At 34.2% G+C, this 25,998-nt stretch overlaps 1 pseudogene; it reads right to left on the bottom strand.

The window, feature by feature from the left end:
• Window positions 1–696: 696 nt before the first annotated feature.
• LOC106774192 lies at window positions 697–14,759 on the bottom strand (annotated as a pseudogene).
• Window positions 14,760–25,998: the final 11,239 nt, after the last annotated feature.

The following is a 25,998-nucleotide window of genomic DNA, read 5'->3' as shown; positions in this document are numbered from 1 at the left end:
ACATTAATTATAACAAATTTGTATGGATGCTGAGTGTGCAAAATTCTATATAATGACTACAATTTTCTATGGATATAGGGAATGCAAAAGTCTATAATGGCTTTAATGATCGAATTATTCGTTCAAATTTCACGATAAGGTAGAGGGTTACTTCACGTATAGGGAACTAAAATCACTTCAAGTCAAGCTTTTATTTTCAACTACTTATTGGAAAGTCAAAATGGTAACAATAAATCCTGTGATTTTTGAATTGAAATGTTTTAATGCTAAGCGTGGCTTTGAGGTCTCTGGCAATCTCTTATTTTATGGTGCCAAGTAATGATTTCTAAAGGCCAATATTATGCTTTTAAAATTGAGTTTGATTCTAATTATTAAGTAATAAAAATAACATAAATATAATGAAGAATTATTAACTTATTATTTTAGCAATAATTATTCTTTTGCTTGTAGTTCATTAAACCTTTGAGTACATTCAAGGTTTTTATTTGTTTCTTTGATATTTTTAATACTTTAATATATTTTCTTTAATTTGTAAACTATGTTAGTGGCAACCCCGTAACAAAAAGTTGACACCTTATTTTGATAACATGGTTTTTATAAAAAATTTCATCATTAATATTTTGTAATGATATTTTGTGTTTAGTGACAAATAGTCTCCAGCACATTAAATTTTTTAGCAATGAAACTAAAACAGTCTTGTTGGGCAAGATTTAAAGTAAAAATAACAAGGAAAAACTTCCTTATTCTTACAACAAAATTCAACCTCATATAATTAGTGAAAACATCATTAACCACGTAATCAAATCATGCATAAACTTCGACTCTAAGAATCTTTGGTCATAGACACTATCACATTGGTATACTCCAGCGATTCCAACTCAGTATCAATGAGTTGGGCAACTATCATTGCAAATCTGGAAAACAATTCATCCATGATAACTTCACCAAAGTTGGCCGATAAAAGAGGTTCAAAAACTGCTCTTATTGACTTAGCTACGATCAGTGCTCTTGTTTTGCTATCAACTGTAGCATCATCAACATCCTCTTGAAGCTTTCCATCCCAACCTATTTTAACTGTCTTCAATGTTTTAAGCCTAAAAGATCCTTCTTCTTCAATCACTTTTCTAACTTCTTCAGGAGTTGGACCATAAATTGGAAGATCAAAAAAGTCCAATTTTTCCCTTTCAACCAAACCCTACACATATCATAAAAATCTTCCTCAGAAAATACAAATATACCCATAAGGAAAAAATCCACCACGAATTTAACAAAATAACTAAAAAATCTATAAAATACGTACAATATATTCTAAAACTTTTTCTTATATATATAGAGGAATCTTGTTTTAAGATTGACCACAAAACATTTTAAAATTTATCGACTCATTGTGGAGTTCAAATATGTATATACACACATGTCTGATGCTTCAAAGTGTCGGTGTATTCATCAAACTCATGGCTTACCACTTGGACCATGTCGCTGAGTACCATACCAATTATACCCCATGGACTAGTCATGTTTTGAGATTTTTCTCTACCAATGAACGTAAGTAACATGATACCACCCGAACTTAGTTCCTCCGAACGTGATTTAAGAAAATGTTTGAAATCCTTTTCAAATTGCTTCATGTATGCTTCATAGACTGAAGGACGGTTTTCATTTGTTATATAAACATTTCCCTTGTTTAGTGGCTCAGCTATGCTGGTCGAAGTTGGTGCCTGATATCAAACAAAACGGAATTACGATAGCAATTTGACTTTAAATGCTTGAGCCAATAATATTTTTTGTACGTAAAGTTAGTTTGTAAAGCCAGACATAAAATGGCATTATATATGTTACCAAACATTCATAAATAATCATAGGAAATGCTTCATTCATTTGGTGCACTTAACCTGAGATAGCCAGTGGAGGCAGTAGGAGGAATGAAAAAAGTGAATGTATTCATCAGGAAAAAGCCTTCCATAGAAGTTTCCAGGTGTTGCATGAATNAAACATCGTACATGGTTTTCCTTTTTTTCTCCATGTATTCTTTGAAAGAAGTCAGGGATCAACTTGAAGATGCTGTTGAAATCATTTCCAAATAGATCATTCATGTAAATTTGCAATACACGTGGCGTACCCTGGTTTAAGCTCATGTTAACATTATCCATGACACTTAACATGTTTGACACAAAAAAGAGTGAATTTGGCCCTGAAGAGCATCCCAAATCTGCTACTTTCCAACATCTTTCTGAAACTCATGTTTGACATCAACTGTTTTACAGTATCTTCAAGTATAGGTTTCACCATGCTTGCCACTTTTCTCTGTACCAAATTTAACTTGGGTTACCTTCTTATAATATTGAATAATATATATATATATATATATATATATATATATATATATATATATATATATATGATTTAAACTCTTTTCCTTTAGCAAATTTGCAAAACTAAAAGAAAATCCTCTTTCTAGTTTATGATATATAGGTTGAAATGATACTTTTTTTTTCTTATGTTTTTGACAGCGGAAAAGAGATGATACCTGAAGTAAGGAGTTTTTGGTATAGCTGGTTTCTCCCTCACCACCATTCATGTGAAGTACTCTCTCTGTTGTCATCATATAATGAATGGACACTCAACAATACAAAATCACAAACAATTATGGTAGGCTATGGTAAGTGTCACCGTTTATATAGAGCACTTTATTGAGGGCTTTTTTTCTGAAAAAAGACATCAGTAGATCATGACTAAACTAAAAAAAAATAATGGCAGGAGTATTGTTAGAAGGAAGAAAAGCCTAACACAGTTATTTTTCATTCAATGATTGGAAGATACTTTTTTTTCATACAACAACGTACATTGAAAGTGGGGTACAAATACTATGATACAAAAAAATACAATCTAAATATCAGCGTGGAAGGGCATGCGCACTGTTAATTCATAATTAAAATAAATAGAAAATTAATTACGATCATTCTTCAAAAAATATTTTGTAAAATTGTTGAGAAACAATGTTTATAATGCATGTCTTGAGATACACATGTTATTTCTGCATACCTAAATAAAGAAGAACACATGCATTACACATGGGATTAGTGAAAATATGACAATAGAACACTATATGAGTTGAAATCAGATTTTCTACTTTAGATAAGGTGTCCTATACTATACTTTTTACATGAATTGAAACTTGTTTTATCTTAATATAATAAATATTAAAATTTGAAAAATATGGTGATAGAGGTTTTAATCTTCACTCCCCTAATTTTTTAGGAGTTAAATCTTACGTATATTTCAAGCTTCCTATTGTTTACATATTTAAATAAATCTTAATGTACAACAACATATTAGATACAATAAATCAATACGAAAGAAATTTTTGATGTTGTGAGATAACATTATCCGATGAAAAATGAAGTGATAACACAAGTTGTATAGCTGACTTGGTCCACTTATACCGCATTGACCATCATATTTGTTGTAATTAGAGAAGATTTCTTTAGAATCTTCCTAATTAGAGAAAATAGATATACAATCTTTTATTTTATTTTATTTTCCTAGTTTCTCTATTTCCCTTTTTAGGAGAATTAGATTGTTACAAATAGAGCATATGAGAATATATTTTTTAATCAATTCTAAATAATAAATTTCAATATTATTTTCGACTTGGTATCAAGAGCTTCCGATCTTGGAACTCCATTCCGCTGCACAGTCGCCGCCGCCGCTGTCCGACCACCGCCGCTGCCGCTGTCGCCGGTTGGGGTCGTTGATAGGGCAGAAAGGTGCGCCCAACTCTGACGACCACAACGCTGGAAGTCGCTCCGTCAGAGGAGACACCACGCGCCGCCACGCGCCGCAACCGTCACCGACGTGTGTAGCCCAGGCACCAACCTCTGACGAGACCCACTCGTCGGTGCCACCACAGACAGGGTCGCCGGAGTGCCCTGAGTCCATTCCTAGGGTCGGTGACGACTCGTTTGGGCTGTATTTGAGCAGATCTGAGTTTTAAGTTTTGCTCCTTATTTTCCGATGAGACCCACTCGCCGTCACCGCCACAGAAGAGTCGTCGGAGACTCCTGAGTCTGTTCCTAAGGTTTGCGACGACCCGTTTGACCTTTTCTTAAGTAGATCTGGTTGTTTAAGTTCTGCTCCTTTTTTCTCGGTGTGACCCATACACCGTCATCGTCTTGGAGACTCTCTCGTTGCGTTCTACGAGATATCTGAAGTAAAAATTATTCCTTATTTCCCCACTTGTTTACCAAAGAATCTGTTGAGTCTTTTAATTGTGATATTTGTCAATTTTCAAAAAACCATCGTTCATCTTATCCTATTAGTCATAAAAAGAGTATTTCTCCATTTGATTTAATTCATTCTGATGTTTGGGGTCCTGTCATAGATTCTATTTCTGGAGCCAGATGGTTTGTTATCTTTATTGATGATTGTACCCATGTCACATGGACATACCTTATGAAAAATAAATCCGAAGTTTTTCAAATTTTTGTTAATTTTTTCCATCTTGTCCAAAATCAATTTGGAAAAAATATCAAAAGAATTAGGTCTGATAATGGTACTGAATATATGAATCGTGAATTTCTCAATTTTTTGTCTCATAATGGTATATTCATGAACTAACCTGTGTTAATACCCCTCAACAAAATGGGATTGCAGAAAGAAAGAATTGTCATCTTCTTGAAGTAACTAGAGCTCTTCTTTTTCAAATGTCTGTTCCAAAAAATTACTGGGGAGAAGTTGTGTTAACTGCCACATATCTCATCAACAAGTTACCCACTCGTATCTTAAATGGCATTAGTCCTATAAAGTCTCTATTGTCTTTTGTTCCTTCTTCTTCCCTACTAACAAGTCTACCTAGTCGAGTCTTTGGATGTTTTGTTTTTGTTCACTCTCATCATCATAACCGTGGTAAATTAGATCCCAGAGCTCTTAAATGTGTCTTTATTGGGTATCCTTCTAATAAAAAAGGGTACAAATGTTATCATCCTCAGAGTCGTCGCGTCTTTATCACCATGGATGTCACCTTTCATGAAACACAATCCTTTTATGTCAGTCCACCACTTCAAGGGGAGAAAGCACTTGAAGTGGATGAACTCTCCTTCTTGTCATTACCATGTTTTCCTTTGCAGGATGCCCAAGACCTGAGCAATGAAGGTATCATAGTCCACAGTGAGGAAGAAGAGGAAGAAGACAGATTTTTTGGCAAAAAATATGAAAGAAGAGAACAACCCACTTCAACTCTCGAGCAAGAAAAATTGTCTAATCCCGAGGTGAGGATCCGTGAAGATATCAATGAGGAGGAGGTAAGTATTATTGAGGATTTACCCATTGCATCGAGAAAGGGAAGAAGATCATGTGCTAAATATCCTATTTCTCAGTATGTTTGCACTAATAATCTCTCTGATAAACACAAAAGTTTTATTGCTGCAATTGATGCCACAGAAATTCCTACCTCAATCCAAGAGGCCATGAAACTTGAACATTGGAATCAAGCCATGAAAGAAGAGATGAATGCATTAGAAATAAATTCAACTTGGGAGATTGTTAATAAGCCAAGAGACAAGAAGGCAGTGGGGTGTAGATGGATATTCACAGTGAAACATAAGACAGATGGGACAATAGATAGATATAAAGTTAGATTGGTGGCAAAAGGATATACCAAAACATATGGGATTGACTATGAGGAGACATTTGCCCCAGTGGAAAAGATGAATACAGTTCGAGTTATTCTCGCTTTGGCTGCCCATTTTGGATGGGACTTACACCAGTTAGATGTGAAGAATGCCTTTCTTCATGGAAATCTAGATGAGGAAGTGTGCATGGAGATTCCCCCAGGTTTTGAAGTGAAAAATGAAAGAAACAAGGTATGCCTCCTGAAGAAAGCATTGTATGGTCTTAAGCAATCCCCTAGAGCATGGTTTGGAAGATTTACAAAAGCAATGGTTTCCTTGGAATACAGACAAAACCAAGGAGATCATACTCTATTCATAAAGCACTCTTCTACAGGTAAACTCACTCTATTACTTGTCTATGTGGATGATATGATTATTGCAGGAAATGATGAAACAGAAAAATTAGCATTAAAAGATAAATTGGCAGCTCAATTTGAAATGAAAGACCTAGGAAAACTCAAATATTTTCTTGGAATAGAGGTTGCCTACTCCAAGAAAGGAATTTTCATCTCCCAAAGGAAATATGTAATTGATCTCCTCAAAGAAACAGGAAAGTTGGGATGTAGAACTTCAACAGTTCCTATAGAACAGAATCACAAAATGGGATGTGAAGAAAGTGCTCCTGTAGAGAAGGCCCAATATCAGAAATTGGTAGGGAAATTGATTTATCTATTACACACAAGACCAGACATTGCTTATGCAGTTAGTGTTGTGAGCCAATTTATGCATGATCCAAGAGAGAGACACATGCAAGCAGTTGACAAAATTCTTCAATACTTGAAGTCAAGTCTAGGAAATGGGCTATTATTCAAAAGGGAAGACACATTGACTATGAAGATATATACTGATGCTGACTATGGAGGTTCTATTACTGACAGAAAATCTACTTCTGGGTATTGTGTGTTTCTTGGAGATAGTCTAGTAACATGGAGAAGCAAAAAACAAGATAAAGTTTCTCGTTCTAGTGCAGAAGCTGAATTTCGAGCTCTTGCTCAAGGAATGTGTGAAGGACTCTAGATGAAAATCATTTTGGAAGATCTTAAAGTCAAAGTGGAGAACCCGATACAACTACACTGTGACAATAAGTCTACCATGAGCATAGCCCATAATCCAGTACAGCATGATAGAACCAAACACATTGAGATTGACAGACATTTCATCAAAGATAATCTTGACAGAGGCTTTGTGATTACAACTCATGTTCCTACAAAACTTCAAATAGCAGATATTTTTACAAAAGGGCTTCCTCCGGATAGATTTCAAGATCTTGTAGGCAAGTTGGGAATGATTGATATTCATTTACCAACTTGAGGGGGAGTGTTGTAATTAAAGAAGATTTCTTTAGAATCTTCCTAATTAGAGAAAATAGATATACAATCTTTTATTTTATTTTCTTTTCCTAGTTTCTCTATTTCCCTCTTTAGAAGAATTAAATTGTCACAAATAGAGCATATGAGAATGTATTTTTCAATCAATTCTAAATAATAAATTTCAATATTATTTTCTACTATATTCAATGTAATAAGTTAATAACTCTTTATTCAACTCACATTTAGAAGTGATAGTGCGACCAGAACAAACAACAGACCCTATAATATATATATATATATATATATATATATATATATATATATATATATATATATATATATATGTTGTACAGTGAATAAGGCATTACTATTCCAAAGCTATATCAATAGTTTTTTTTTCTGAAAGAAAATGCTTATATAATGGAACAATATCAATATTTTATCTTTCTATAATATCCTATTCAATCAATGTATGAACGTTGGTGGGCAAGACATATGCAGCACGTTAGAGTAATATTCCATTTTCCTTGGTCAGACAGAATCTAGAAGAAAAGTAGATTTTCAAGTAAACAGCGCAATCCACAACACACAAACATTTCAATTCTATCTTATAGTGGCTGCCATATAGAACAACCCTTTTCTTAAACCATTACTATTATTTCAAAATTTCTGTCCAACAATTTTAAATATTATAAAAAATTTTGGTAGCTTTGAATTACTTCAGTAAACATGAGCCTTGCAATGCTTACTTTCACACCAATCCAACAAGTCAAAGGAAAAGCACTAGTTGAATGCATCTAATACATTGCTTTTTAATTGCTCTATTACTCTTTCTTAGTAACACATTCAATTTAACAAAATCACAACCATAGTGTCTTGCACAGTACACGTTCACACAATATTACACATACACATGTTCAGAAACGTGATATCAATCAGAACAAGTGTCTGAAACTCTAAATCTAGCAAACAAAACCAACCTTATAAATATCATACACACCATACTCTTCAAAGTCTCATATCTAACATTCCACATCTTTCTTTTCATCTTTTCATTTTAACCCTTTTCTCTATTCATCATATCCATATTCTGACACCCCTTTAAACTAGAATATTTGAAGTATATATAGGTGGCAGCCTCATGCAGTCATGCACCAAGACACCCTCCTTTCTTATTCCTTGATTGTATAGAGTTGTATTTGTGGCTGCACAAAAGTCTTTTTACTTCTGGTGTATTTTATGATTTGGTTTTTAAGAGTTTTATCAATATGTTTTTCCTAAGAAGATGCCTGATTCTACTAATGTGTTCTTCTCCTTTTAAAGAAATATCTTTTATTTGAAGTGAATTTTGGTCTTAACAATAACTTTTTGAGGTTGGTCAAACTACAAAAAGGTAGTGGCTATGTAGACAACTAAAGTGTGAGTGAGAATTAATTGTATCACAATTGAGTAGTAATCACTAAAGTTCTTATTAAAATTAAACCATGTTATTAGTGATTTGCTCTTGGAAATACATTACAATTATTAATATTCTAATTGAACCATGTTAATTCTTGGGTATCTGTTGAGTATAGTGAAAATTATATATGAGATTAGTCTTCCTTGTGTTGAATATATACATAGGGTCCTCTATTTATAATAGAAGAAATATAGGCTAAACCCAAAATACAAATAAGAAATAACAACAAACTAACTAAAGATAAAAGATAAATATAAAATAAAGATAATATATTTAACACTCTCCCTCAAGTTAGTACATACAAATTGTATGTACAAAACTTCTTACAAATATAATCAATTCTCGATCTCCGTAAATACTTAGTGAAAATATCTGTTAACTGATCATTTGAATTGACGAACTCACTCTTTATATCTCCAGATACAATCTTATCTCGAATAAAATGACAGTCAATCTCAATGTATTTGGTCCTCGCATTAAAGAGAGGATTAGAACTAATATGAAAACCAGCCTGATTGTCACATATAAGCGTCATTTGAGTAACATCTCCAAATTGTAACTCTCTAAGCAATTGCTTAAGTCAAACAAGCTCAGAAGTGGTTGAGGCCATAGCTCTATATTCTGTTTTTCCAAGAGATCAAATTACCATTTATGGAGACACAATATCCAGATGTAGATCTTCTATTAGAAGGAGATCTTGCCCAATCAGCATCAGAATAACAAACCACTCTTGTATGGTTACTAGAACCATATAACAACCTTTTTCTAAGAGATCCTTTAATGCACTTTAATATACGAATAACTGCATTCCAATGATCTTCGCATGGGAAATTAAGGAATTGGCTTACCAAACTAACTGTAAAGGAAACGTCAGCACGAGTAATTGTAAGATAATTCAATTTTCCAACTAGTCTTCTATATTTCTCGGAATCTGACACGGGCTCCCCTGTTTTGGTAGAAGTTTAGTATTAGGATCCATGGGTGTGTCCATAGGTTTTGAATTCATAAACCCAGTGCATATTTCCTTTGAGATATAACCATACCATCGTTGGATTGTGTCACCTCACCGAAGAAATATCTAAGTCTGCCAAGATCTTTGGTCTGAAAATGGCTGCAAAGATGTTGTTTCATCTGAGAGATGTCATGACTATCACTGCCTGTAAGAACAATGTCATCAACATATACTATCAAGTAGACAAATCCAACACTCGAGTGACGGTAAAAGATTGAACGATCTGCCTCACACCGAGTCATATCAAATTGATGACCGACATTACTAAATTTTCCAAACCAGGTCCTAGGAGATTGTTTTAGGCTATATAAAGATTTGTGAAGAGAACATACCAACACAGATGACTCCCCTTGAATAACAAATCCTGAAGGTTGATCCATATAAATCTCTTCTTGCAAATCTCTGTCAAGGAATGCATTTTTGACATTCAATTGATAAAGAGCTCATTGTTGAAAAGTCGTCATGGCTATAAATAAACGAACAGATGTCATCTTTGCCACTGGAGAAAAAGTATCACCATAATCCAACCCAAAAATTTGTGTGTAACCTTTGGCCACAATACATGCTTTGAGGTGATCAATAGTTCCATCAAGACCAACTTTGATAGAAGAAACCCACCTGTAACCAACAATAGATTTTCCATGGGACAAGCTCCCAAGTTCCACTACTCTGAAGAGCTCTTAGTTTATCGAGCATGGCCTAACGTCAACCAGGATGGGCTAAGACACCAGTAATAGATTTTGGGATGGTCACAGAAGAAATAGACAAAAGGCAAGTATAAAAAGGTGAAGACAGTCTATGATAACTTAAAGCAAGATAATGTGGAGAGGGATTACGAGTAGAACATATACCTTTTCGGAGGGCAATTGGAAGGGTAGACTTCGTTGTCGAAATAGGAGGAGGCAAGGTAGTTGGCACTCGAATTGAGTCACTTTGTGGTTGTTGAGAAACACCTAGTGAACTAGGCACAATTGGAGGAGCACAAACAACAAGAGTATTGATAGTATTAGAAGGAGACATATCAGAAGAAGAAATAGACAAAAGGCAGGTATAAAAAGATGAAGACAGTCTGTGATAACTTAAAGCAAGATAATGTGGAGAGGGATTACGAGTAGAACATATACCTTTTCGGAGGGCAATTGGAAGGGTAGACTTAGTTGTCGGAATAGGAGGAGGCAAGGTAGTTGGCACTCGAATTGAGTCACTTTGTGGTTGTCGAATTGAGTCACTTTGTGGTTGTTGAGAAACACATGGTGAACTAGGCACAATTGGAGGAGCACAAACAACAAGAGTATTGATAGTATTAGAAGGAGACATATCAGAAGAAGAATGATCGTTAAAATAATAGGAAGACTCATTGAAGGTGACATTTGCAGATATAAAATAGCGATCAAGAGAAGGAGAAAAACACTTGTATCCTTTATTTGATTTTGTAAAGCCTAAAAAAGCACATTTGTGTGATCGAGGAACTAACTTATCAAGACCAAGACTAAACTTATGAACAAAACATATAGACCCAAAAACTTTTAAAGGCAAAGGAGTGAAGGGTTCATGAGGAAATAAGATAGAATGAGGTATTTTATTATCCAAATCAGAAGAGGACATGTGATTAATGAGATAACATGCCATAAGAATAGCATCACCCCAAAAATATTAAGTAATGTTACCTTGCATTAAAAGAGTACGAGTTGTTTCAACAATGTCTATTTTTGCGCTCAGCCACCCTATTTTGTTGAGGTATATAAGCACATGAAGTTTGATGGAGAATACCATGAGAAGCCAAAAATTGTTGAAAAGAATGGAAAAGATATTCAAGACCATTATCACTGCCATGAGAAGCCATAAATTGTTGAATAGAAACACCAAACTGAGTTTTAATTTCATCATAAAAGGTTTGAAAAAGATTTCCTTAAGCCATGAGTTGGAGCTTTCAATATTAAGCAACCTTGAGCAGCTTTAACCTAGGAATTCATAGTCAGAGCCATGGAGGAAACCCATCAAGTGAGGAAGCCTTAGTGTTGAAGTTGTGAGCCACCGCTTGAGTTGTGATGCGAGAGTCTAAAAATAGAACATTCTCGACAGATTCAAGAAGAAGGGGAACAAGAGGGTACTAGAGAGAGAAATGAACTTAGGTCTTAGCTTTATCAGGGTGATTTTAGAGAGAGACTCTAATTAGTCTCTCACACATAATCCTTGTAATTCATAGACATATTCTTGGAGGATTAGGAGATTTTTTCCTCCTCCTTGCATGTATTTCTTTCCATACTCATGAGGAGCTAAACCTCCATTGTGTTGAAACATGATGTAGTAGATTCAAACTCTCTTGTATTCTGTGACACTTTTATTTATGCAGTTTTCATTCGATTTAAAATGGTTAATTGATTTATGCTTAATTATGGGATGAATTGTTCGCTTATCTTGTTTAATTGGCTTAAGATTAGTGGAAGCTACTCTTGAGTTGTGATCGAATCAGTTTTCCTGTATGTTTCTGGATGAAATAGGCGAGAGATGTGTAGTTGAAATAGAGTCTTACTCATAATGCAAGTGAGTTGTATGCAATCATTGACATGTTTCATACTGGACAGTAGGGAAAATACTAGTCCCTGAGTACTGGGATGGGCCTAGTGTACCATAAAGAGCACTCCCAAAACTTGATCACTTGAAGCTATAGACTTGAAGGAAGATTTGATACAAGAGAGGAAGGAAATGTGAAATCAAACTTTAATACGGTTTTAAATACTATAATCACTTTTTTGATAGCTTAAATCGAGTTCTAGATTGATTGGATAATACTTTCAACCTCCACACTAACATATTTTACATAAAGACAATTTCATATCAGATAAAATTGATCATAACATTGCTATTTTCGCCAAATCCCTGTGGATATGAAACTAGTTTACTATAAACAACCCAGTATACTAGCTGGTATACTTTTGGTGTTGCAATCCGAAGGCGAACACATATTAATATTGTTCATATGAAGAATTCATCATTTGTCCCAAAAATATCTAGAAAATCCTCATAGACTTCTCTTACTATCAAAATAGATTGATTTCCATTTTCTAAAGAAAAATTCACCAGCCTATGTATCCTAACGGGATGAAGTTACCCACTTAAAGAAAGAAAATCAAGAGTGAGATCTTAAAACAACAAGCTTGTCAGGTTGTGCCATGAGTCACTTACTAGTCAAAAGGGTGAAAGCAACATAACATAAGATAAAATACAGTAATAAAGAATATAAACAGGGCACTTCAAAACTATAGAGATTAGTGAATAATGTGGAACACACTAGGTCTATGTAGATAATAGGATGCATCTAATCTCCACTTGATGGCCAAGCGCATGAAGACAAATTATGATAAGGGAGCTAAATTGACTTGCTTCCAAAGCATTCTCTTAGGTCTTAGAAACCAAATGAAAAAAAAAAGTACAATGAACTAACATCAACAAAATATGTGCAGTTAACAGAAAAAATCAAATCAAGGGATAGTAAAACAACCAGATTAGCATTCTCCACTTCACTCCCATGCCCAAAACAAAACCTTGATCCCAAAAAAGTGCTATCCAAAGAGAAACAATTAGCAAAGCTCCATTTAGCTGCAAAATATAAATCAACAAGTACACTACCATCGTAACTAAAGCACAAGACTTGACATAAACAAAGAAACATAAATGAGATTTTGATGTTTAGGAAGGTATATAACTATATATCTTCAACTACATATAATCAATTCAATTCCCATCTAACCATTTTAAATTTGAACTGTGTTTGGGAGGGACTTGTTGAATAAGAAGATAAAGTATGGAGAAAAGAAGAGGAATAAGTGTAGGTGTTACATATAATAACACAATAATTGGTGAAAAAGAAAGGGAAAAAAGAAGGATATGCACAATAAAACTGTAATGACTATAGGGTTCACTATCCCTATCACCAACGACAAACACACCAACTTTGTTTTCTTTGCCCTTATCTACCTATTTTCATTCCTATAAATTCTTCTCTACCCACAAACCAAACCCTCTTCACCAATTCCATGATTTTGTCTATGTAATTGAACCACACCACTCTAGCTATAGCTTAATTTTCTCCGACGCATGAAACTGACACACTTCACTCTACCACATGTGGTAGACATCACATACATGGAAAACTTCTACACGAAACAAATTACAATAGTTTGGTTGAAAAGAGGACTAATCCTAGCAGTTTAAACATTTTAATCATATCTGAACTATGATTTGGCATATATGATTTTATTACACAAACAAAGATAAAGTAAAGATCTCAATAAAGGGTACTTACTTGTGCATTCAAGCGGAGAATGAAGGAATGGTTGCCACACTTGGGATAATATGCTTAGATTGTAACTCTGGATGGGAAATGATCTCGGATTCCAAGTTGCACCATTTCCTTTAAACTTAGTGATAGTTTTGATGTATGCCTAGATGTGTAGATGACAACAACTATTAAGAAACCCAATCATGCAGCATTAAGTATGATACAACAATTAGATTTTTATACAACAGTTAGATTATTTTTTCCCTATATGATCCAAGCTAATATGTGGCCAACAAAAACTTGATTTACTAAAACAAGACTTATATGAAACTCATATGTTTATTTTAAAAATGTGACTCTCAAACAATAGTAGTTGATAAAAGAATTCATAATCATAATTAAGGGTTTGAGTACTCCATCCAATATAAAAGACTTATACAACAATATAGATATGGTAAACTGGTAATTCTCCAGATATCTGACACGGCTAGGTTTCCCTGTTTTCTTTGGATATTACCACTACCTTAAGAGCAACACTCTGGAGTATATTACAGACTCAAAACTTAAATTCATGTCTTTGCATTTGACTTTTGGATGATGCATGGTCCCCACCACTTGAACAAACCTTGACACCCCTTTATAGCTTAACAAAATTGGTCTGAATTCAATCAAACTATTTGTCACTACATACCATTACTCTCTTAGTATTTTAGTTAAATTTAATTTTGTACATATACACATGCCTACAAGGGAAAGTACAAACAAGCAAAACTTAACAATTTTTTGTATTAACTAAGGACATCAAGAGGTGTTTTTACCTAAACACTACAAAGTAAAGCTGCAACAGAGAGGCAAAAGCAGAGAGAGAAACTCAAACACAATAATGAAAAAACTGCTTACCTCTCGGGAATCAGTGTGGCAGCGAACAAGGTAGGGCATCCGGACGGTCGATGCAGCAACAAAAGTACGCATTTACATATTTCGGACCTTTCAGAAAAAAAAAAAACGCATTTAAAATGGAAACAGAATCTAAAAACTCAAAAATTCAAAAAATTTGATGGTTCTTAATAATATAATAATAGATTACAATACATAATAATATTTAATAATATAATAATATTAATTTAATAATAATAATAATTAAAATATGTTACAAAATAAAAAATGAATAATTAAATAATGACATCATTAATAAACTAAAAATAAATTAAATAATATTGAAAATAGTTGGTCATTTAAAATAAGATTATCTGTCAAATTTATATAATAATTTAAAAAATAAATTTTTATTATTAAAAATTGAAAAGTATAAATGATTTAAAATGTTAAATATAGAAAGATAACTAATGTGTTCATTTCGATGTCTTTAAAAAATTAAGATTCTTATTGTCAAGTTTAAAATTTGAAAAAGATGATAACAATATTTGAATTTGAAATTTAAAATTTAAAATAATTGTAAAAAAGTGAAGAGATTAAATATATTTTTATTTTTAAAGCATTATAAAAAATTATTAATGATCCACGTTTAAAACTTTCATTTTATTTTGTCTCTTTATTTTCAAAAATATTAATTATAGTACATCTTTTTTGTTACCTTAAATTTTATCTCACACAGTTGACACGTAAAGTAACACGTCACATGCTATTGAATGAAAATTTAATTTTTTTAAAATTAATTTCTGAATTTATTAAAAAATTTAAAATTATTATTTCGTGTAGCTCACGCCTTCTCAAAATTAATTAAAACAAATAAAAACCATTGCTTGTAGTTGGAGAAAGTACAGGATGGTCCAGTTACAAATGGAATCCCCTGTTCCTCTGCTTCAGTTACTCAAAGATTTATTAAGAAAGATAAACAGTATATACCAAAAGAAAAAGGCAAGACCAACAAAGTGATAGGTTAAAAAGCCTTGATTAAAGGATCCTCCTGGAGAATGGTGACAGAGAGAAGAAGAAATTCTTGCTTATTTCATTCATACTATATCATATCAGCATATATATATATATATCAGCATATATATATATATATATATATATATATATATATATATATATATATATATATATATATATATATATATATATCAAAAACATGGTTAATAACAAATCTACTAAAATCATGACACGTCATACAAAATATTTTCTCACTCATATTTCTACTAATCAAAGCTTGAAATCAACTAAATATTTTGGCATCTTGCGAACCCTTGTTGACATCATTGGATCAGCTAGTGCACTGGGCTAGTTGATAATTCAGCTAGTGTTGGTTTCTTCATTTGGGCCTAAATTGCTATCGTCACCGTTCCCTAGGAAAGTCACTTTGTCCTCAAGGTGATAATTCAACTCCAATTCATTCCAGTCTTCCCAAGTGATATCTTCAGGGGTCAATCCTTTCCACTGTACCAAAACTAATTTCACAAGAGGATTTGTAGACTTGTCTATCTTAGAATCCAGTATAGCCATAAGAGTAATTGTTGGACTATTACCATGGGTTTCAGCTGGTAACTCAACTTGATGATCGGGAAGAGGACAGAGATGAGCTTTAAGCACAGAACAATGAAAAACTGGATGAATTTTGGAATTTGAAGGCAGCTCTAGCTTGTAAGCAACAGGTCAAAGTCGTTCAAGTATGCGAAAGGGACCGTAAAAACGCTTACCCAGTTTCTCATAAGTTGAACCTCGGACAGACTTTTGATGGTAGGATCGTAATCGCACATATACCCAATCATCAACTTAATATTCCACTTTCCTCTGCTTACCATCTGTAATTATCTTCATTTGATCTTGTACCTTTTGGAGTTTCTTTCGAAGGGCAATCAACATGCCTTGACGAGTTGAAAGTAGAGAATCGACTGCCTCCACCGACGAGGAGCCCACCAAATATTGGGGAATCGAAGGAGGCTCCTTCCAATAAATGACTTGAAAAGGAGACATTCCAGTGGCCAAATGAATAGTAGTATTGCAACACCACTCTGCTAAACCCAAATACTTTCCCCAATCATTAGGTTTGTTGTGAACCATGGAACGCAGGTACTGTTCTAATACCCTGTTTAAAACCTCTATCTGGCATCAGTTTCAGGATGGAAGGAGGTGCTCATGCGCAACTTGGTACCACATAATCTGAAGAGTTCTCTCCAAAATTTTCTAATGAAGATTGGATCTCGATCTAAAACCAAGCTGCGAGGGAATCCATGGTATTTACAAACCATCTCCAAAAAAAGTTGTGCAACTTTAAACGAGGTGAAGTGTGCAGGTAACGTTCCAAAATGCGCCCCTTTCGAAAAGCGATCAGCAACCACCAGAATGACCGTATATCCTTGGAAAATTGGCAAACCCGTAATAAAATCCAATGACAAGTCAACCCAAGGTTCCACTGGAATAGAAAGGGGTTGTAGTAACCATGTTGGTCGCTTAGTTTCATACTTGGTTTGCAAGCAAGTTGCACAGTGAGCAACAAATTGTTGAACATCTTCACACATGCCTTTCCAATAAAAATTATGTTGGAGCCTCGATAAAGTTTTGGCAACCCCTGTATGCCCGCATAGTGGAGTCTTGTGAAACTCTTCTAACAGTACTGGAATGAAAGGATTGTCACGGTTGAGCCATATTTTGCCTTTGTACAACAAGAGGTTTTGGTGAATGTTGTAGTGCTCCTGAGTATTCGGATTGTTCTGTACATCTTTAAACAGTTGAACAAAATCAGAACTAGTAAGAAGAGCCCTATGTAGTTCCTCTAGAAATAAAAGATGAGGCATAAATAAAACAAAAAGTTGGTTGTCCCCAAAATCAAAAGGACGGGGCAAAGCATCTACCACTACATTTGTCCTCCTTGTTTTATATTGTATGGAATAATCGAAACCCAACAACTTCGATAAATAAACTTGTTGTTCTGGTGTTTTAATAACCTACGACATCAACTCCTTGAGGCTACGATGATTCGTGAGGATTGTAAAGGAATGTCCAAGTAAGTATTGGCACCACTTCTTAACTGCAGTTGTAATGGCATGAATTTCTTTGACATAGGTAGAGGAACGCATAAGCTTTGGGCAAAATGATTTACTGTGAAACACTATCGGATGTCCCTCTTGCATCAAAACTGCTTTCATGGCTAAGCTGGATGCATCTATCTCCAAAACGAAAGGTAAGTCAAAATTGGGTAAGGCTAAGATTGGTGCTTCAGTCACGGCTTTCTTCAAGGTGTCAAAAGCAGCTTGAGCTTCAGTCGTCCACAGGAATGCATCCTTCTTTAAAAGTGTTGTGAAGGGGGACGCTATGGTTGCATAACCTTTTATGAATCACCTATAAAATCTTGTCAATCCTAGAAAACCACGTAATGCTTTGATCGTAGTAGGAGGTGGCCAATCCAACATTGCTTGAATTTTTTAATGTTCTAGTGCGACACCAGCTGCGGACACCCGCTACTACAAAAAAGTAAATAGATAGCGCTTCTAAAATAACTGCTATCTATTGGTGTCTGACAATAGATAACGCTTCTTTAAATAAGCGTTATCTATTTTCATACACCAATAGATAGCGCTTATTTAAAAAAACGCTATTTATTGTCAAACACCAATAGATTTAACGCTTTTCTAAATAAGCGCTATCTATTTGCCTAAATTTCTTAAAAAAATAATAAATTTTTAATAAAATATTTCAAAAAATTTATAATATTTTTTCAAAAGAAAATATAAAATATTAATTTTATTATGTACAAACCTAGGTTATTTATTGGTTCTATTATAACAAAAAAAATAAAAAAAATTAAGAAAAATATGACAATAACATAGAGAAAAAATTTTCATTATTTTAATATACGAATAAAAACCATTGGTACAATAATATTTCAAAATATAATCATTGAATCATTCAATATGTATCATGACATTACATTGCTTTATAGAACAATATATACAAGTATAACATATATATGTTATGTGTACCTATAACCATATACATCATCATAACATAACCTACAAGTATATACTAATTACATGCAAACAAAAATCTTTCCTAACTTCAATGATTTGATTATCACGATATTGTTGCCATCTACAACTAGAAAAATACTGCAAAAAAAATAATATAAAATTAGTTAATTAAGTTTTTACTACAAAATAATGTCCAAGAAAAAAAATGTAGTACACGGAATCAACATTGATATGCCTAAAGCTCTTGTATGCCATTCACTATGATGTATCAAGATATTTGGCAGCTGAAAGTCATGGTTTGTTGACCAGTTCCTAAAGTCAAGATTCCATGCCTTCATGAACCAAGTAGAAAGGACCCCATAAGAGGAAAGTTATCCCAGAGAGGCAGAAATAATTTTCTTTTAATTTTATTTAAATTAAAAATGTGGGACGTGGTCAAATGATACCAATAATATATCAAACAAATAAATAACAAATCACTTACAAAGATCAATGTATAGTTATATGCAAGAAGACCTAGAGTTGTAGTTCCTTCATGTAAAGATCTGAGTTGATTAACGCTTCTACCAATGAGCAAGAGAGCAAGAGCTTTCCACTGTAGTAAAACCAATAAATCTATCTTTCAACAAAAATGTAAGGAGAATAAGAAATTGGGACTTATATAAGACTCACAACTCGCCAAGGTTCAATAGTAAAGACCAAAAATATTGACAAAAAGAAAATCCATTGAATACATGTTCGTCTAGTCTTGTACGACAACTAAAGCAAACCTCCCTTAGTTCTATATGTCCACATATGTCTTCAAGTTGTCGACCAGTTGTGTCATAAGCATCCTATAATAGTTATCCGCAAGTTAAATAAAAAAAATTATAAGCTATAAGAGAATTTCTACAAATCAGTTTATTCTTGATATAATTTAACATAAAGAGAAGTAAATTTCATTCTTTACACTAGTGCAAAAACGTTGTTTAACGTCACCCCTTAGACGTCTGTTCCGTGAAAATCCAATGCCTATTACTGCACGGTGGCATTATCGTAAATAAATTGGAAAACTAGACGTCAGTTTCGATGTCAGGCGACGTCTATGACATCATAGACGTCGCACCTGCCGCAAACTGACGTCCAATTGCCTGAGGTATGTGATAAGACAGTCCATTGACGTCGATGTTCACGGGGACCGACGTCTACTAGGCTGCAATTAATGTTGTTATGTGATAAGACAGTCCATTCCCAGGAGCTTAGACGTCGACTAGCAAGGGCACCGACGTCTACGTCACTGACAGGAAATCAAACATCAACCGGTTCAGCTTTAGACGTCGAATAGACGTTGGATCCCGTGAAAAATCGACGTCGACTAGGCTACAATTAATGTTGTTCACCTAATTCCCCAGGCAATTAGACGTCACGTAGTCAAACGCCGACGTCTAAGGCTTGTCTAGAAAGCAGGAAGACAAAAATTCTTCAATGTAGACGTCGGTTCTGAGGGGCACCGACGTCTAAGTTCCTGTATTTTCACCAAATTCGAGGGTTTTAGACGTCAGTTGTGAGGGGCACCGACGTGAACTATCCTGACAGGAAACCAAAACGTCAATCTTTTCAGCTTCATAGACGTCAGATCCCCTGAAACACCGACGCCCCATTTCATTTTAAATAGACCGCAGACTCTTCACACCATTCAATTTCTGATCTCGTCTTCATCTCTTCTCCTTTTTCTCTGCTTCTCCTCTTCTTTTACTCGCTTGCGCACCTCTACTTTTTATCTCTTGCGGCATTGCATTGTCGTTTCTCAATATGTTATTGTTTTCATCCTCTCCTTTTTCTCTCTTGCATCCCAGGTGCGTGGTTTTTTTTTATGCTTTACCGTTTAAACTTTCTTTAGTTTTTTATCGATTATCTTGTCGTTCAACTGATTAAAATTTGTTTTCTTTGTGTTGTGTTTTAGTGTAGTTTTGATCCTTTCTTTGGGTAACATAGTGTAACATTCTCCCTTTGCTTGCTTCCTCACAAGAAGAGTGGCGATCTTTTGAGTTTTCTATGTCTTCCGACCCAAAATGGAACTTGGTTCCTTGCCTAGTTCTCATATCACCGTAATTTTTTTCCTTTGCAGTTGAATAATGGGAAGTAGTCATGGACCCAGGTTCGGTTTTGGGTTGAATGTCATACAAGATTCAAAAGACGCAAGCTTTTTTTGTAGGGAAAATAGCGAGAGGAGAGTGTTACACAATGCTACCGAAAGTCTGGATCAAAACTGCACTAAAACACAAGGTTTAATCATTTAGGAAGTCCTTATTTTCGCGTGGAATCTCAATTTCATCCCTTTCTTTTTAAAATTCTCAATTAGATTCCAAATTTATGAAAATTGAAACAATTGGATCCTTTATGTTAAATTACCTCTAACGGTGTTAGTGGGAATTTGATGTGACACGCTACAGTGAATTCGTTAACTGACGTGGCTGGCCACTTCAGCACGTGGATAATTTATTTTTTTAAATCAATTTTTTAAATAAAAAGAAAATGAAAGTTATAAATCTGAATTGGGAATTTAATTTTATGGAATTAATAATTGAGATTCTTTTCTGACATTTTCTAGAGTTCGTCTAAAGATCAAGTCATTTCACAAATTGGGGTATCAATTTGGGAATTTAGGGATTAATCCAACTTTAGCAATCTCGAGTGGCTAGGTCTTGAGTAGGTGGTGAGGGTGAACTTCTGGTCACTCTGGTAGTCCTTGAACAATAGATCTACAAAAAACAAACAACAACAATTAAAAGATTCGTCAAAAATCATAAGTTTTTTACGGTTGGAAAAGAATCTCTCACCCCCCCAAATCCGAATTTGGAACTCAAGAAGACATAGAGTGAGAGAGAGGGAAAGACAGTACCCCTGGCCTTCTTGCCGATATCAGAGTAGAGACCGGGACCCTTGGCCATGGCTTTGATTCGGAGAAAATGGGGATCTCGAGAAATTTTGTGGAGGAAGAACACAGAGTGTTTTGTCTGTCTGTGAAACCCAAACACTGTCTTTTGCCAATTAAATAAATACCTCAAAACCCTATGTTACACTTGTAATATACTCCTATCTAGATCAAATTTCATTACCCATACTTTATATCCACCGAATGAACCATTCTTTCCCGGTGATTAACTTGTTTCTTCTAGTTTTCCCTTCCTATTATTATACTAATAAATAAATAAAAAACGTTAAAAGCTGCATTAGTTTTCAAGACTCTACACGTTATATTGGCAGCTTGGTCCTTGGTTCTCTACTCCGTCCAGAGGTGCACGTAATGAAGCCAAATTCTTGCTTCACTTTCATTCCACAAAGGTCACTAAAACCAACTCCTTTTCTCTTCAATTCTTATTTTTTATTTGTAATTTTCAAATTGGATTCTTTTTTCTATTGTAGCTTGCAAATTGGTTGAATGCTTCTTAGGGTTTGTTTGGATGAGCTTGTAAAGAAAAATGAGAAGTAACACTAGTGCAAAAACGCTGTTTAACGTCGGTTAATTTGGGCTTTTAACGTCACTTTCCCATCCGACGTCTATACGGGTGGCGTCTATGTGACATCGGAATTCATCCAACCGACGTCTATATACACGTCAGTTAATGATATCCACCGACGTCTATATAGACGTCCGCTTATACTCAAATTGACGTCTATTTACTTTATATAGACTTCCGCCTACTCCTAAATCGACGTCAACATGAATATATAGATGTTGTAAATGACACTAACCGACGTCTATGTTCTTATAGACGTCGAACCATGCACTAACCGACGTCTAACAAGGGCGTTGTGTTTTGGTCTAATCATTCAAGAAGTCCTTATTTTCGCTTGGAATCTCAATTTCGTCCCTTTCTTTTTAAAATTCTCAATTAGGTCCCAAATTTATGAAAATTGAAACAATTGGATCCTTTCCGTTAAATTGCCTCTAACAGCATTAGTGGGAATTTGATGTGACACGCTGTAGTCAGTTTGTTCTGATCAATTGGAGCACGTGGATAATTCATTTTTTTTTTAAGTTTTGCTATTTTTATTATTTATGAACAAATAAATAAAGATAAAATAAAAAACCCATTCCAGAGCCACCACTATGAACCACCACAACCCATTTAGTACCACCGCTGCACCCACCAAACCCCAGTCCACCAGTCCACCTTCATAATGAGTAACTAGCTCAACAGCAGGTGCAGCGATGATATCGCAGCAATGGCGATGACCTTGCTATGCGTGTCTGCAGGAACTTGGCGACCGGAAAATTGAAGGCGTAGGCAAACAGCTGCAGGAACTTGCCTACACCCACTACTTGTCCACACAGTGTTTGGGTTTTGAGATCAAACGGTGGAGTAGCCTTCAAGATTCAAGAAAATAAGTCTTGGAAAAGAAGCTGAAACTTAGAATAACTATTATAATATTAAAGAATCATTTAAAGAATCATTCTTGGCGTAAAATATTAAAGAATCATTTAATAATCCATTTGGAAAACAAACATAGCTATTGTAATAACTATTGTAAAATGAAATAATATATTGGCCGTTGTTTTCTATGATATAAGTAAATAAGGCCAACTACACCGAAAAGAGAAAGTCACGATGTCTGACTAAGGATTGATTAGACAACACAATGGTGCAAGGCAAGACGGATTAGTTTGTGTATGGGAAGGGTTTGTTCAATGATTTTCATTTAAGTCTGATATAGAAATCATTAAAGTCAATAAAGAATGAAAGCTTAAAACAGATGTTGCAGTCTTTGGGAAAATAAAAGATGCTCACGGTGTTATGAAAAGAAACATACACTGAAAAGTTGCTTCAACAACTCATGGCTTATAAATTATAGTAGTTAAAAGAGATAAACTAAAGTGGCCAAAAGTCATTGCCAAGGTATCTAAACTGGGATATTAAAATTTTAAAGTTGGAAGAGTAATTCAGTATTTCCAACTGACATGACCTTCATAATTTCTTAAAACAAAATGGTTCACTTTCCATTTTATTTCCTTTATTATCTCATTTGGACATCTAGAGTATATCACGGCTCAAAGAAAGATTATGAAACAATTATATACACACGCAAACAAAGCCGTGAGGTCCAATTGATATTGGCAAGTTCATCATCATTCCAAGTATCGAGAACCATGGTAAACTTTTCGCACAATAAGGTATGCATCTCAACAGAAAATACAAGACACCACAGATTGTAAGCCAGAAAATGATAGTCATATAGCAACTACAATGTGACCAGAAGCGTATATTTCAGAACAAACATCACAAGGTAATCATACAATATAGAAGCCTCTTTCCTACACAAAAAATAAACATATAAGTGAATTCAAAACATGTTAGAAACCTCAGGTTGGTGGCATCTAAAGCTCTAGTAGCATCCTTATGTGATTCATAATGAATAAAAGCAAAATTCCTTTTGATCTTTATATTTCATATGTACAAAATATCGCATGAATAGACTACAACACAATGAATCAAGAAAGTTACCATGTACTCTTTTCTCAGCATTCAAAACTCAGCTCATAACATTTCTACTTCTCCTTCCATTGCTATTAAACTCTTCTTTTTTGCTTTCATGTAATCCACTAGCTCTATGTTTTTCTTCTTTTCATATTCAAAGGTGCCACTGTGACCCAACCGGATTAGAGTAATTAATAGATAAGTTACAAGATAAAGAGAAAAAAACTACAAAAATGATAATATGCACCAAGATGTGCAGGAATTCCCAATATTTATGAAATTAGGTATACAATAGCACCCATCAATAACAAATCCTGACTTAAAGCTTGATTTGATAAATGTTTAATACACTTTAGTAAATACTCACTGTTGGGGAATCCATCATACATTTTTTTAACTAATTTTCATTTTTTAACTATATTAATAGTAGACTCCTCTATAATGCGACTCCCAATACCTACTTCAAAGAACATCTTATATTTTGTTTCTTGTAATCATAAGTATTTACAAGTGTCATCCTACTTTCAAATATTTGCACAAGAACAGTGAAAACAAGAAACATTATGTAAATAAAGTGCCATTTTTTAATTATATTGTGAAAACAAATAAAAACAGATACAAAAATATTTTCTTAAACTAAACAGACTTTCATAGTGAGATGAAAGGCTCTTGTGAGCAACATTTGGGTCATGGCGTGATAACAATATTCCTAAAAGTTGACTTACCTATCTCAATGGCAATGTATAACACAAGGAAGAGAAATACCTTGAAGCATAGGTGACTAGACTCCAAGGTATACCGTCTAGAATTCTTGAGTTGTAGGGTTTATAAGAAAACAAAGGTGTCGCAACCGGTATCGCGACGGGACGACGATCCAAAAAGAAAACGGGTTTGAAAAAGAGATTTGAAGTCGCCATCATAACTTATTCTAGAAAACTACGGAAAAACCATAAAATAATAAGGCACGGTCCACGAAAACCAAAGGTTGGGTTCGGGAGTCGGTTACGTATAGGGAAGGTATTAGCACCCTACAACGTCTGCCCAAAGGCAGTACCTTTAATTAAAGACGCGAATTTGATGTGGTTTTCAAAATGTTTAATTGTCCCCGAAATTAAAATTCTAAAGAAGAAAAAGTGTTTTTTTGTTTATTTTTTTTGTGCCCGACAAGGATTGACCTTGCTCCTACGTATTCTCAAAGATGAGAAATCAGGGTTACATTGTTCTCGTCGAGAGATTGTTTGTTTGTTTGAAAATGTAGATGTTTTTAGTATTATTTTTTTCTTTATAAAAAGATAGAAGAAAAGGTTTTTTAGCAAAAGGACGATGCGTGCGATCACACATGTACTTAAACCTTTAAAACATTTTTTATTTATTTTTAGAAAAAGAGAAAAAAAAAGGTTTTCTAACACAAGGACGATGCGTGCGATCACACATGTGCTTAAACCTTTAAAACATTTTTAATTATTTTTTATAAAAAGAATAAAAGATTTCCTAACACAAGGACGATGCGTGCGATCACACATGTGCTTAAACCTTTAAAATATATATATATATATATATATATATATTTTATTTTTATGAAAGAGGAAAAAGGTTTTATAACACAAGGATGATGCGTTTGATCACACATGTAACCTTTAAACATTTTTGGTTTAATTGCTTTTTTTGTCCCCAGTTTGGTTGAAGTGTGTCAAATTCGTCCCCCATTTAGAAAAATGTCAATTTCGTCCCCATATAGAAAAAATTTGTGTCAATCAAGTCATCTCCGTTAAATACAAACTAATGGTGTTAAAAACTTATAGTGAGTTTTGAATAATAACCACTCCATGGGTCCCCTCCCTGATATTGCAGTGGATAAAGTGAGTTTTGAAAGCAATGA

The sequence above is a fragment of the Vigna radiata genome, chromosome 9 (assembly GCF_000741045.1).
Source record: "Vigna radiata var. radiata cultivar VC1973A chromosome 9, Vradiata_ver6, whole genome shotgun sequence".
Taxonomy (NCBI): domain Eukaryota; kingdom Viridiplantae; phylum Streptophyta; class Magnoliopsida; order Fabales; family Fabaceae; genus Vigna; species Vigna radiata.
This window is presented reverse-complemented; position numbering and strand designations above follow the sequence as displayed.